The sequence below is a fragment of the Drosophila santomea genome, chromosome 3L (genome assembly GCF_016746245.2).
Source record: "Drosophila santomea strain STO CAGO 1482 chromosome 3L, Prin_Dsan_1.1, whole genome shotgun sequence".
In the NCBI taxonomy this organism is placed as follows: Eukaryota; Metazoa; Arthropoda; class Insecta; order Diptera; family Drosophilidae; genus Drosophila; species Drosophila santomea.
Genome location: NC_053018.2, coordinates 22,038,909 through 22,053,000, shown reverse-complemented (window position 1 = coordinate 22,053,000; position 14,092 = coordinate 22,038,909). Strand labels below are relative to the sequence as shown.

Here is a 14,092-nt window from a genome sequence, read left to right as displayed (position 1 = left end):
GTCTTAACAATGCAAACAATTTGTGTATGTATGAAACATTTAAAACAATAGAACTTCGAGCTTCCTAACTATCAGATACACATTACTCAGCTAGTGAGAGTACAAAGGAGATGCAGATTTGCAGTCGAGTTCCCCGACTATCTGATACCCGTTACTCAGCCAGTGGAAGTGCGAAGGAGAGTCTTCAACACTGACAGTTTTTGGCGGTTTGTGGGCGTTAGAGTGGGCGTGGCAAAAAGTTTTTGGGCAAATCGATAGAAATTTACAAGACTAATACAAAAATGAAAAAATATCAAAACATTTTTCAAAAGTGTTGGCGTGGCAGTTTTGGGCGGTTTGTGGGCGTTAGAGTGGGCGTGGCAACATGATTCGACAAACTTGCGCTGCGTCTATGTCCCTGGAGTCTGTATGCCTAATCTCAACTTTCTAGCTTTTTTAGTTCCTGAGATTTCGACGTTCATACGGACGGACAGACGGACATGGCCAAATCGACTCGGCTATTGATCCTGATCAAGAATATATATACTTCATATGGTCGGAAACGCTTCCTTCTGCCTGTTACATACTTTTCAACGAATCTAGTATACCCTTTTACTCTACGAGTAACGGGTATAAAAAAATACTCAACCTTTTAATGGTTAATTTATAGAAATTATGGGACGTTAAAGTGGATGTGGCAAAAATGTCTTTATTTAATTGGCAAGACAAATAATAAAAATAAGACAAATTTGTCTATAGTTGGCGTCTGAGTAGTCGTTTTGAAAAAAAGTTCCACAAATTTAGAGTCTTTAGAATATTCCATCATAATGGCGACTCCCTTCAGTTGAATTACACCTGTTGTTTATTCACCAACTTACAATACTCTCTTCTAATATTTTGACATATATTACTTACTTCAATATTGAAAAAGGTGCACGCAGTATTTCACTAACAAAGGGTTAAACTTGTATTTTTATATAATGTATTTTAAATAAGTTGGACTCCAAGATATTTGGTTTTAAAAACCTGGGTGTTTCGGGTGAGATATCAATAACAGTGCTGCCAACCTCGGCGGCTCCGTCTTGATGGTTTTCCCTCTCCGTACTGTAGGGGTTTTTCCAATAAAAACCATTCACTAAACTTTCCCTGGAACACCACACGATTTTTCGTGTTCTCAGTCAACAAATCGCGCGGGACACCTCCTGTATCTTTTTCTGCTCTCCCCTTAAGCTGGATTTCTGGAATTTCTCCTGGGCTTCCTTATTTGTACATCCCAATACAAAAGAGCTATTTTGTTTTATCCGGGGTGCGCCCTATAATCCTTTTAAACTCTCATGCCCGATCAGAAAATTTCTTGGCAGTCGGTAGTTCGAGCGTTCATTGTCAGCTGGCTGCATAGCCCCTTGTTGATTTTGAAACATGTTGTTCTCACTTAACAAAGAGAGTAACTGGTATAAAAATGAGACAAGGGACTAAATGATCGGAGTAAGTAAAAGGTAATTATTCCGTTACTCGTAGAGTAAAAGGGTATACTAGATTCGTTGAAAAGTGTGTAACATGCAGAAGGAAGCGTTTCCGACCATATAAAGTATATATATTCTTGATCAGGATCAATAGCCGAGTCGATCCGGCCATGTCCGTCTGTCCGTCCGTCTGTCCGTCCGTCTGCCCGTCTGTCCGTCTGTCTGTCCGTATGAACGTCGAGATCTCAGGAACTACAAAAGCTAGTTCAAAAGTTGAGATTAAGCATACAGACTCCAGAGACATAGACGCAGCGCAAGTTTGTCGATTCATGTTGCCACGCCCACTCTAACACCCACAAACCGCCTTAAACTGCCACGCCTACATTTTTGAAAAATAATTTAATAGTTTTTCATTTTTGAATTGGTCTTGTAAATTTCTATCAATTTGCCAAAAAACTTTTTGACACGCACACTCTAACGCCCACAAACCGCCCAAAGCTGCCACGCCCACACTTTTGAAAAATGTTTTTATATTTTTTCATTATTGTATTGGTCTTGTAAATTTTTAACGATTTGCCAAAAAACTTTTTGCCACGCCCACACTTTTGAAAAATGTTTTGATATTTCTTCATTTTTGTATTAGTAAATTTCTATCGATTTGCCAAAAAACTTTTTGCCACGCCAACCCTAACGCCCACCAATTGCCAAAAACTGTCAGTGTTGAAAACTCTCTCCCGCACTTCCACTAGCTGAGTAACGGGTATCAGATAGTCGGGGAACTCGACTATAGCGTTCTCTCTTGTTTTTATATGGATTTATTGATATTAGTGCATATACAAAATGTTCAACTATGAAGAGTGCGGAAAACTCGGAGATATTCAGCAGCTGTGGTTAAAATTGAACCTACAGGGTCAGAACCGCGTCCTGCTACTTTTTTTATACTTTATACGAATCCAAAATACTCCTTTACTTCAAGAGTAACCAGTATAGTAACAATTTTAAGCATCTAGATCAAAACCATTCGATATCCATTCCAATGGCTAGCTTATAATTAAATTTGTCGGCTCCACAGCCACTTGCCATTTAATCAAAGTAATTACTGTATAATAGCAATAATGCAAACGGCTGCACAGACAAAGGGAGAGATAGGGGGAATTTAAAGAAAGAATTCCGTTTGGCAAATGCCTGGCAAATGCAGACAAAAACTGGCAAAGCACCAAAACATCTGCAACAAATCAATTATTGCAACAACTTTTTAACTTTGCCCACACATCGCAGTCAGTGTTGTACCGTTCACTTCAACACATTTTTATTGGTTTTGGGTTTTGTTTTTCTGGATTTTAGAGGAGAGAATGAGGACTTATCCATTAACTTTCGAGTAAAATGTGCGCCCCAAAGGTGGGGAAAGGCATCCAAATTGAATTGAATTGACCAAAGTTGGTCCAGGTCCATTCTGTTGCTGGCATAAGTGAGTCGAAGACTTCACTTTGTTTCTGATATATCAAAGGACTTTAAATCAAAATTCAATTACACTCCACCCCAAACCCCACACCACAGGATTGCGAGGCAACTGGGACTGCACACCTGAACACCAACACCGTGGTAAAGGTCGATCGAAATTGTGTCGAGAGGAGCCGCCTGGCAGTGACAGAGTTCAGAGGCTTTTCAGGCTCACTTTGAAGTGTTTGATTGTGATGCTGGCACGCACACCTATCCATTTTCCATTTCCCGTTCCCCGATACCGATTTTCACACACCCACTGCAACGGCGCCCACTGAAATGAGAGCAACCTTTTTCAAACAGAAGCGAAAATCAATCCATGCAACATTTTGCATATTTAAATTAGCCAAAAGCCCCAAAAAATATTCACTCGCTCGCAGAAAGCCAAGTTTAGTCCTTAGCTCTCCAGGGAAAATTCCCAATTTTCAATTTTCACATGGCATTTACCGGAGGCACTGCAGGATCCAAGGTGCAGTGGCAGGGGTTTGGCTATGTCATGGCGAGCTCTTACAACAACTTATAAATAGCCTGAGTCTGTGCAAATTTTCACATTAATTAAATTTCAGCAGCGACGACGACAACGCAAGCAGAACAGACTGAGACTGAGTTAGTGGAAGGGGTAGGTAGGGGTAGTACCACGACAACGTTGACATATTGAAGGAAAACGACAGATTTAGTACATAATATATAGACAACATATATGCGGTTCAGATGCAGACACGACACAGAGAGAAATTTGCTAGGGTTGCATCCTCAGAAAAGGTAATGCGGTGAACAAAATAAGGCGTGCATGTCATAATAAAAATAGTTTTTTACAAAAGCTCAGTTGTTACTGTTACTGTTACTGGCATGTAACGCTGATATGAAGATATATGAAGAAATCTAAATTTGTATAAGAGTTCGGTGGGTCAATACATCATTACGAATTGACAAGTTAACAAGAAATTCAAAGTAAATCAAAACGTAGGCTTGAGAGCAACATTACATAGTTTTTCTTGTATACTACTAAAGTTCTACTTCACAAGTGGGGGTATAGCTCAGGGGTAGAGCATTCGACTGCAGATCGAGAGGTCCCCGGTTCAAATCCGGGTGCCCCCTTCTTTTTTAAGGGATACTCGTTTTTTTGTTTGCCCAGCGAAATTTTGTGAACCCTCCTGGAGACGATTTTCACGGACATTCACAATTGCCTCAACTATTACAGTGGCAAGCTCTCCATGCCCAATGAAGCTTAAAATGCTTAAAATTGCCGTGACATCATGAACCACTTCTGGCCTGAGCTGCGTAAACATACTCCACCGACTAAGGGGTGGCACTCAAAAAGAATGCTATGTACAGTTGATATTACAGTGGATTTACTCTTTTCACTTAACCAATTCTTAGTTATTATCATCAAAGTTTTTTCTACGAGTATATTTCCAACTCCTCAAGGGCATAAGGCGTTTATAAACATAGCTTGGTAATAGGTAGTTTTTAATAATCAGTCATCCGACATGTTGGGCTCGTGGAACATCAACATAATTCTCCGAGCTCCTGCACACGCAGATCCCTGGTACTGCCCCACTGTGGGCAGAAGAGATGGTCGAGGACAGACCCGAGTTGTTGCCCCCAGCCCTGTGACGACTCTCGAGCGTTGTTGTATAACTGAGGCCACCGCATTTGGCATAGAGCGGAGAAGCTCCGTCCATCCGATCCGTCCCACCTCCAAATTTGTGGGAGCGGTATCGGGAAGTGCGGTAGGATCAGGGGGCACTTAGGAGTGCCAGCGTGTAGTTGTCTTTGTCGCCGTTCGCTGACGTCGTGTATTTATAGCTGAGATTTCTCAGCTTTTATTTTTCGCTTATTTTCTTCTCAGCAATTTTCCCGTGCCATTTACATGGCTACGCAAAAATATGCAAAAATTGCAAGTACAGCAGCAAAACAAAACGAATATATTTATTTCTGTAATTATTTTTGATTTTCTGCATGTTTCCTGCGTGGCCAAAGCACACAAAATTATTGTTAAATTAATTAAAGGCTACGCAAACGGGAAAAAAGTATACAAATAGGAAAAAGTGCCGAGCATCATCTCTGAGTTTCGAAAAAACTCACTAATTGGCTTAGAACACGGGTCGAAATGACTAGCCAATAAACGGGATGTGTTATAGAAAGAATTGGAAAACAAAATTGTATTCATCAAAATAAAAAATTAAAATAAATATACTTTAGCTTAGCTTAGTAAAGAATTTATGGTGATTAACCATTTTAATTTAAACATACTTTAAACAAGGAGATCAGGGAAAATTGTTTTTTTTTATTACAAAATATTAATATGAAAATTTGTGATAAGTTGGTATAAATAAGGCGTATATATTTAGGTTGAAGTTTACCTTTAAAAGGCACTTTTTATCTTCAGTAAGAAGTAGACACAAGAGCAGCCATAAAATTCTATATATCTTAGCTTTTATACTGCTCAGGATACTATTCCCCTTGACGCATCAAGCTGAAATCAGTTTAAATATATTACGCACACAAATCCCCTCAGAAAAGCTTACTAAAGCGAAGAGGAGAAATCAAGCTTGAAACTTTATTTTTCTGGCAGCCTCGGCTGGAGATACGTATGATATATCTAATGGCCATGTAAAGAGCATGTAAGCTCCCTTCCGCCCGCCCACCTTTTTAGCCCTGAGTGCCATTGTCGTCCACATCAATCACAAGTCCCGTGTCCTTGTCCGAGTGCAACGAAAAGTATGCAACGATGTTTGCAACTAAGAATCTGTATCTCTGCGCCTGGGACTACTTGTGTGTGTGTGTGTGTGTGAGAATGCGGAATTGTATAGTGCGCTACAGAACCGCACAAATATGGTGTACGTCGACTCCGTCCCAACCGGGATTTGTCACGGTAACCGCAGGGAAGTATTAGAGGAGCAGCAGCCGTTTCCTGGGACCACTCACTCGCAACGCCTCATTAAAATTTTAAATAAATATTATGGCGGGTCGGGCACAGTCGAGGGTGCAAATAATTAATGCGAAGTAATATCAGCACCACTGAAAGCTGCCTTCGTCAAACTTCGGTTGACCGCAGAAAGTAGCTGTCTCATAACTCAGTAGGCAGCTATGTTGCCATGTAGCTCGAGCTTTGGCATTCTAATTTGATTAGCGGCAGTCGCTTCCATTTCCCGATTGATGGCTTTCGCCAACCGAAAACGAAAACGATTTCAGGTGTGGGACACAGTTCCCATGGCGGCAGCTTCATTAAAACTTTTACCTCGCCACCATGCGGAACATCTCCGCCATGGAGATTGGTTGTGGTCTGCGCTAGAAATGAAAACAGAGAAGAAAAACCGCAACTTTTAATTACCGCTCAGGCTGCCAACACGGCTCAAGATGCGACAGGATTCTGAATTGCAATGCAAATCGAAACCGGTTTGTTCTTCAGTGCGTATAGTTATTGGACTCCAAGACACGAGGAGTAACAGGAAATCCTGTTATAATAGAGGCGATTGATCCCAAAGAATTTGGTTTTTGTTTTTATTTTTGACTTTGAGTTTTATATTCTAATAGTTATTTCAATTTATTGGATAAATTGTATTATTTAATGCTGCATTGATAATTGCGTTTTGGGGCTTTAAATGAGAATTATAGATACACTTACATAAGTAATACGAGAAAATTCCTTAGCACACGGAATCCGAATGTCGGCATAGGAACGCTCTCAAAGCTTTTCAATCCCTATTCATTGTTCTACTTCTAAAAAACGCAAACGCTTTCTAATTGCCAATTTTCACATTCCAGCATTTTTTGGACAAATGCAGTTTCTGTGAGAAGCTGGGCTCAGCGGCTGTCAAGCAAATAACAAATAAAATGCCAAGGGGCTGGAAGAACCAGTCGGAGGAACCTGAGGTGGAGGCCAAGAGAAATCACCAAAGTGCGCCAGTTACAAATCAAAAGGAGAAACCAAAAAGAAAAGGATTTTTATGCAATTTTTTCGCTGCTTCAGATGCTGCTACTGATGTGCACAGAGCAAAATTTGCTATGACTGACTGCAAGTCACACTTATTTAATACATCAGTTTGAAGGCATTTTCATACCCGTTACTCGAAGAATAGATTCGTTAAAAAGTATGTAACTGGCAGAAGGAAGCGTTTTCGAGCATATATGTATATATATTCTTGATAATGATCAATAGCCGAGTCAATCTGGCCATGTCCGTCTATCTGTCCGTATGAACGTCGAGTAACTAAAAAACTAAAAAGTTGAGATTAAGACATAGACGCAGCGCAAGTTTATTAAACCGCCGAAAGCTGCCACGCCCAGACTTTTGAAAAATGTTTTGATATTTTTTCATTTTTTAATACTATTGTAAACTTCTATCGATTTGTCAAAAACTTTTGAACACGCCACCTTTGAAAAATGTTTTGATAATTTTTCACATTTTTGTTAGTCTTGTAAATTTTTTCTCGATTTGCCAAAAACTTTTATGCCGAGTAACGGGTATCAGATAGTCGGGGAACTCGACTATAGCGATCCCTCTTGTTTGGGAATAGGGTAGGCATTACAAAATCGTTGGCTCTCCTAACAAAAGTCAATAAGTTATTTACGAAAGCATAATTAATCATTCACAATTTTTTTCTTGCAGTGCCCAAATGCCAAGCAGACGTACTAGCCAGCGGGATGGCAAAAGGGGGCGGGAGGCGTGTCTATGCCAGAGGAGGTTGGGGTGCTATACAAAATTGGCCAATTTACATGCGTTTGTGTTTTGTGCTGTTGTTGTTGCACGAGGAGGAAGATTGAAGTTCAATTTTGAGTTTTTCTGTGAGTGTGTGGGTGTAGCAAATGCAAAGTGGCAAAGTTGCAGGGAATAGGGAGATTTTTGGCTGCTGGTTGGGGTCTATGGGTGAAGGATATACAGAAACTTCGAGGTGGCGGGGAGTGAAATTGCAAACTGCTGCAGCGGTGAAATGCCAGCAAAGAGTTTAAGCCCAACCAAGCGAAGCACTCAAGAGGCATTAAGACAGAGACACAGACGAGAAAATAGATAGATAGATGGATAGCTGGAGAAAACTGAGAGGTATGGGGCAGGAAATCGCTTTGAAAGCGTCTGCAACGGAAGGGCTTTAATAAGCTCCAGATGAGTGGGCTGGCAGCTCCGGGGAGCTCTCGGGCAAACTGTGGTTTCCATGGTTTACTTACAATTTAAGCAGCCGCTTCCTTGGAACCCCTGCCTGCAGTGCACACGTTGCGTATACGCAACGTGTCCCCTGACACCTCGGGATCGTCATGCAACCGTGGCGAAATGACAACATTGTTACTTGCATTACGCTAATGAGCTTACCAGGCCCCCAATGTAACTAATGAAGCGACTGCGGCTTTTAGGAGTGTTTATATTTATCCTCGCAGAGGACTTATGCGTCATGCCAACAAAGACTGACTTTTTAATTTAAAGCAAAATTACATCAGATTGCAAAATAAACAAGAGAGACTGCTATAGTCGAGTTTCCCGACTATCTGATACCCGTTACTCAGCTAGTAGAAGTGCGGGAGAGTGTTTTCAACACTGACAGTTTTTGGCGGTTTGTGGGCGTTAGAGTGGCCGTGGCAAAAAGTGTTTTTGCAAATCGTTAGAAATTTACAAGACTAATACAAAAATGAAAAAATATCAAAACATTTTTCAAAAGTGTGGGCGTGGCAGCCTTGGGCGGTATGTGGGCGTTAGAGTGGGCGGGGCGACATGAAGCTACAAACTTGCGCTGCTTCTATGTCTTGGGAGTCTGCATGCTTAATCTCAACTTTCTAGCTTTTGTAGTTCCTAAGATCTCGACGTTCATACGGACAGACGGACAGGCGGACAGACGGACAGACGGACATGGCCAGATCGACTCGGCTATTGATCCTGATCAAGAATATATATACTTTATATGGTCGGAAACGCTTCCTTGTGCCTGTTACATACTTTTCAACGAATCTAGTATACCCTTTTACTCTACGAGTAACGGGTATAAATAGGTAAGATAAAATACGCATGCACATTTTGCATTTAGCTATTATAAATACATGTTGATATGTATCTGCAAAACTTAAGCAGAACTATTCAATACAATAAGGTGGTTAAAGCGATGTGTGTCTAATTAAATGCGCAAATACAAATCCTAGCTGTATTAAATTGCACAAACTATATCAATAATATCGATATTTGACAAATATATTAGCCAAATTATTGACCCGTTCTAGGGTTACAATTTAAATGGCTTTTTAAGGGGGTTGTGATTCAATGTAAGAAATTTATTAAATATGCAAAATAATTAACATTAATTAATAATTTGCACACGCTATATGTTTTAAATGGTATTTTCACAAAGTTTAATAAAAATTGTAATTGTCAGCTGTGCAAGCCCATTGCATTGAATTACTGCAATGGTATATACTCAATTTCATAGTTTGTCTTAAACGTTTCGATTTTTGTGCCAAGCACCTGCATAAAACACTACACCAAGCTAGTTAATTAAAGTTTTGTGCGTAGAAACCTCCGAAATCAGCAAAGATCCCGATTCATCGGGATAATACCCCTTAGCCCTATATCATTACATCATGCTTCCCTGCACTGTGTGCTAATTCCAACACTTTTCGCACTTTGGCCAAGAGCCCCAGACGAACTTTATCAACAGAACATCGGAAACTTTGGCTGCACATGTGAACATTGCTCTAATTACTTACCCCCATACGAGGTATAACAAAACAATTTGAAAGTCGGATGTAGCGGGTAGATAGAGATGAAACCGCACACATGAAGGACAAAGTATGCCTGGAGGAGATGGAATCAAGCCAAAACAGGAAACATCAACATGACAGAGAGGAGACCAGGACAAACATTTAACAATTTGGCAGGAACAATATTCAATTTCCGACTGTCTAATAAGTTTTTGGCCAGCACACTCACACGCAGAGCAGTTGGCCCATGTAATAAGCCAACTCCAGGCGTCTGGGCTGTCTATCCAAATCCATTCGTCGCTCCACCGTGTCCCCGTTCCCTTCCAAAGCACCAACCCAACACATCCATTACTCAAACCAGTGCTGCGACGCAACATTTTCCTTTAATTTCCTTTTTAGCTTTTTTCCAACGCCAAACTAACTTGGCGTGCCCCGCCACAGCGAACTCCTCTTCTTCCGTCCGTCCGTTCGCCTCCCATACAGCTCCAGGTCACAGTCCCAGAACTCCCAGGCCATTCGCCATAATCCAGCCACTCCCGCGGCTCCCTATCCAATCCTCTCGTCCTCCACCGCCCCCGTCCCTTCCCCAGCACCAACCCAACACATCCATACTCAACCAGTGCGCGACGCACATTTCCTTAATTCCTTTAGCTTTTCCACGCCAACACTGCCCCGCCACAGCGAACTCCTCTTCTTCCGTCCGTCCGTCCGTTCGCCTGGCAGTCCCAGAATATTGTCAGCTTAAAGCTGGGCGGGCTCCAGTCACTTACCACGTGCGGATCCCTCTACTTTAATGAATACCCACGGGCCAATGCAAACACAACTGTAACGGCTAACGGGCCATATAAAATGCATTTCGAGTAACAAACTTTAAACACTGCCAACGCGTTCATTTGGGAGCGCCCCGGATGCTCCACAAAGGGGGTTTGCTGAATCGGATCTGGGGACCTGGGGGCTGCAAGTCGTGAACTCGCGGATCCGGGGAACTCGGAGCATTGGCGGAATCCTAGAGCGACAGTTGCGGATGAACAGTGGAGGGCGGCACAACAGTCAATTACGGCATGCAAAAATACGTGATTATGGGGCAGGATTTCACGATCACGAATAATGGAATTGACTTCAACGTGACTATGGTAAAATTAAAGATAACAAAAAAGGAATATTTCCCTTAGACAACTATTTGTCTTAAATAAAAGGAAATAATGTTATTTTTATTACATTTTTTTTTTTGGAATTTATTATTCTTTTGTATTTCATTATTTAATTCAAGAAAAATGTTCATTAAAGGGATCTTGATCGTTGGGTATTCAATACTTCAAACCGCGTACACATACAATTTTTTCGCTAGGCCTGCCCCAAAGTAAATACAGGCTCTATAATGACAACCTCCTCCGCCCGTTCGGGAACCAAAGCCATGCAAATAGGAGCCAAATGAGTATTGGAAGGAGGCAGACATGGGGGACACGGCCCAGCAGTGAAAGCGAATGATGAGGTGCGGGGTTCTGCTGCGGTTTACACTACCACCATGGAAATGACAGACGATGTAAAAGAGTTCATTAATATTGCAAGGTACGCTGACGATGACGACGGGGCAGGTCAGGGGTTAAGGCAAGGAAAGAATGAAAGGAAGGACACCACAGCCCAGCAGCAACAAACGAGGACATCGTTTTGACTGTGCGCACAATTATTTTGTAATTTGTCATATTTTGTAGGCCTCGACTCAAGTCAGACAACGTTGCAACCTGGCCAGAATGCTGGGTGGGAAGGGAATATGGGTGGTGGAAATAGGTGGGGAAATGTAACAGGTCACCTATGCTGTGTCAAAAAATTCAAGTAGTAAAGCCTCGGTTTTGTCGGCCTACTGAATATGGAATATGGGGACAGATAGTGCACTGAAAGTTATTTATCCCCTATCAGGACATTTTGTTCAATTTTAAAATAGTAATCCTTTTACAGGTAATGATAGGTAATTAATTAATTGGGCACCTAATCAAATAAAATACACAGAACTTTCACAATTTGGTATGGAATATTAATATACTTCACATTTATTATGGAGCTAAATATTATTTGTTTCTATATCCACAATGATATCCGAGTGTTTTCATACTTTCGTTTTTGCATTGAATATATAAATTAGACCAAGTATTAAGTATTCATTATCGGCATTTGTTTCTTGCTAAAACTTCTACGACATAAACAATAACCCTTTTTTCTATGCATCAAGAAATGTGTTGTTAAATGGGAGATTGCTGTCTACCAACTGCATAATTGTTTATATTTTACGCTTTACATGAAAGCTAAGCAAATCTTTTGAAAAACTTTTTACCAGCGAAATTTGCTCATTCTCAATTCCCCTCCCACTCTCTCATAGCCTTTTTGATAGCCGTATGCTTTGTGTGCACTTTCTAAACATGGCGGCGCCAAACGGTGGCCACCTCAACCTACTTTTAGTTCCTTCGCCCGTTAGCCAGAAATAATAACTAGAATGGAGGGTAAGGGAATCCATTGATGTAAATTACCGTTGGATTTAATATATTATTAATATTTGTTCAACTGCGTGAAAATTGTAACTATATTTTTCATGCACCTACGATGCCACATACTTTAATACACACTGTCCCCCCTTGGAAATCCCCCTAGATACGCCCCTGCTGGTAAGTCAGCAGCGAGAGAGAGCAGCAGTCCGCCAGCCAGTTTTCTTACCCCTGTTGTGCTCGGCATGTTTACCTTGCCCCGAACACTTGGCCACATCATAGCACCCCATTGCAACACCCCCTCCCCCTCCTCCTAATGGTCGTGTGCCTCCCCCCATAATTATACCCTACAAAAGAGTGGACCTTAAATTTTATTCGTGTTAGAGCGAACAAGCACAATAAAAATATGGTGGAATATTTAGTACATCTTGCTGTTTTATTGTCAGTTGCCTAAAAAGCTTGCCTTAGTGTAATCTTTGAGATACAAAAAGTTATGCTGTCTAATTTGTCAAAGAACAAATAACCTCAGCCCATTTATATTATTAAAAAATATAATTGAAAATATTAAAAAAAAGCGACATATAAAATATATTTTGATCAATAATAGTCGAGTCGATCTGGATGTTCTGTCCTCTTTTGTCTTGTCTGTCGTCTGTTGTCTTCGTCGTATGAACTGAATCTCAGAACTAAAAGCTAGAAGTTTAGATTGATACAACTCAGAGACATAACGCAGCAAGTTATCGATTCATGTTGCACGCCACTCTAACGCCACAACCCCAATACGCCACCCACACTTTGAAAATGTTTTATTTTTTCATTTTTTTTTTTTTTCTATCTTTCAACGTTTGCACGCATTAACGCCAAACGCCAAGCTGCACCCACTTTTTTTTAATTTTTTTTTTTTTTAGTTTAATTTTATCGATTTGCAAAACTTTTTGCACGCCATCTACGCACCTCATTCTTCTATAAGTATATATCCTCGCTATCTTTCTTTTTTTAATTACATTTTTTTAATTGTAGTTATTGGAGTTCTTCTATTTGTTGTAAAGAAATGAAATGTTGTTAAAAATAAACTATGCAGATAAGGAAGCTTTTCTGGAATTTACTTTATCTTTTTCCCGCCCAGAGTATTACCAACTTTTACACTTTCACATTGAGCCTTGTTTTTTTTTGCTCTTACAATTTTGATATGCCGTGTTTTCAGTCCAGTGCCTTCAGTTTCCCGGCTTGTCCAATTCTTTGGTCTGCGCCGCTTCTTCTATCATTCCGAGCACATTTTTGTTTGTGTTTTCAGTTGTTTTTGTTGAATTACATGCACACATACAGAGGGACAAATATTTATTTTAAACTTATGCCCGAGGCCTTTCATTACTGCGCACGGTAAAAATATATATTTTACTCTTCTATTTTATCCGCCCCTTTCTCCCTTTTCCCCTGGTGCACTCATCTCGCTATTCTTCTTATTTTTATACCCGTTACTCGTAGAGTAAAAGGGTATACTAGATTCGTTGAAAAGTTTGTAACAGGCAGAAGGAAGCGTTTCCGACCATATAAAGTATGTGCCAAAAACTGTCAGTGTTGAAGACTCTCCTCGTACTTCCACTAGCTGAGTAACGGGTATCAGATAGTCGGGGAACTCGACTATAGCGTTCTCTCTTGTTTTTTTTTGCTCTATGCAGATGTGCGGCTTGTTGCTTTGTGCTCAACATTCGGCTTCTCCTCTCCCCTTTTCTCCTTTGACCAGATTTTTGGTCCCTGGCTATTAAGTGAAAATTTTTCGTCCAAGCAGCGGGTCCTTTCACAGTCTTCGCCTACTTAATGCACTTGTAGCCAGCTCCCGCTCCAGATCCTTTCAGCGCCACCGTGACCAACACCACCACAGACCACACCCCCATCGGCCCCAATTATGACGTCTAGAGGAGTCCTAATTAGTTGCCGTACCACTCCCCCTACTCAAGACCCGCTTTCCCGATCCTGAGAATCCCATCG

General features: G+C 40.9%; 1 protein-coding gene and 1 non-coding gene across 2 annotated transcripts in view; one reads left to right on the top strand and one right to left on the bottom strand.

Moving 5' to 3' along the window:
* LOC120449495 (poly(rC)-binding protein 3) overlaps nucleotides 1–14,092 on the bottom strand; it is an 89,711-nt gene that overhangs the window by 74,850 nt on the left and 769 nt on the right. The gene's annotated exons all lie outside the window — the stretch shown is intronic.
* Trnac-gca lies at nucleotides 3,969–4,040 on the top strand. The gene has a single exon. It is a non-coding gene; the product is annotated as a tRNA-Cys (tRNA).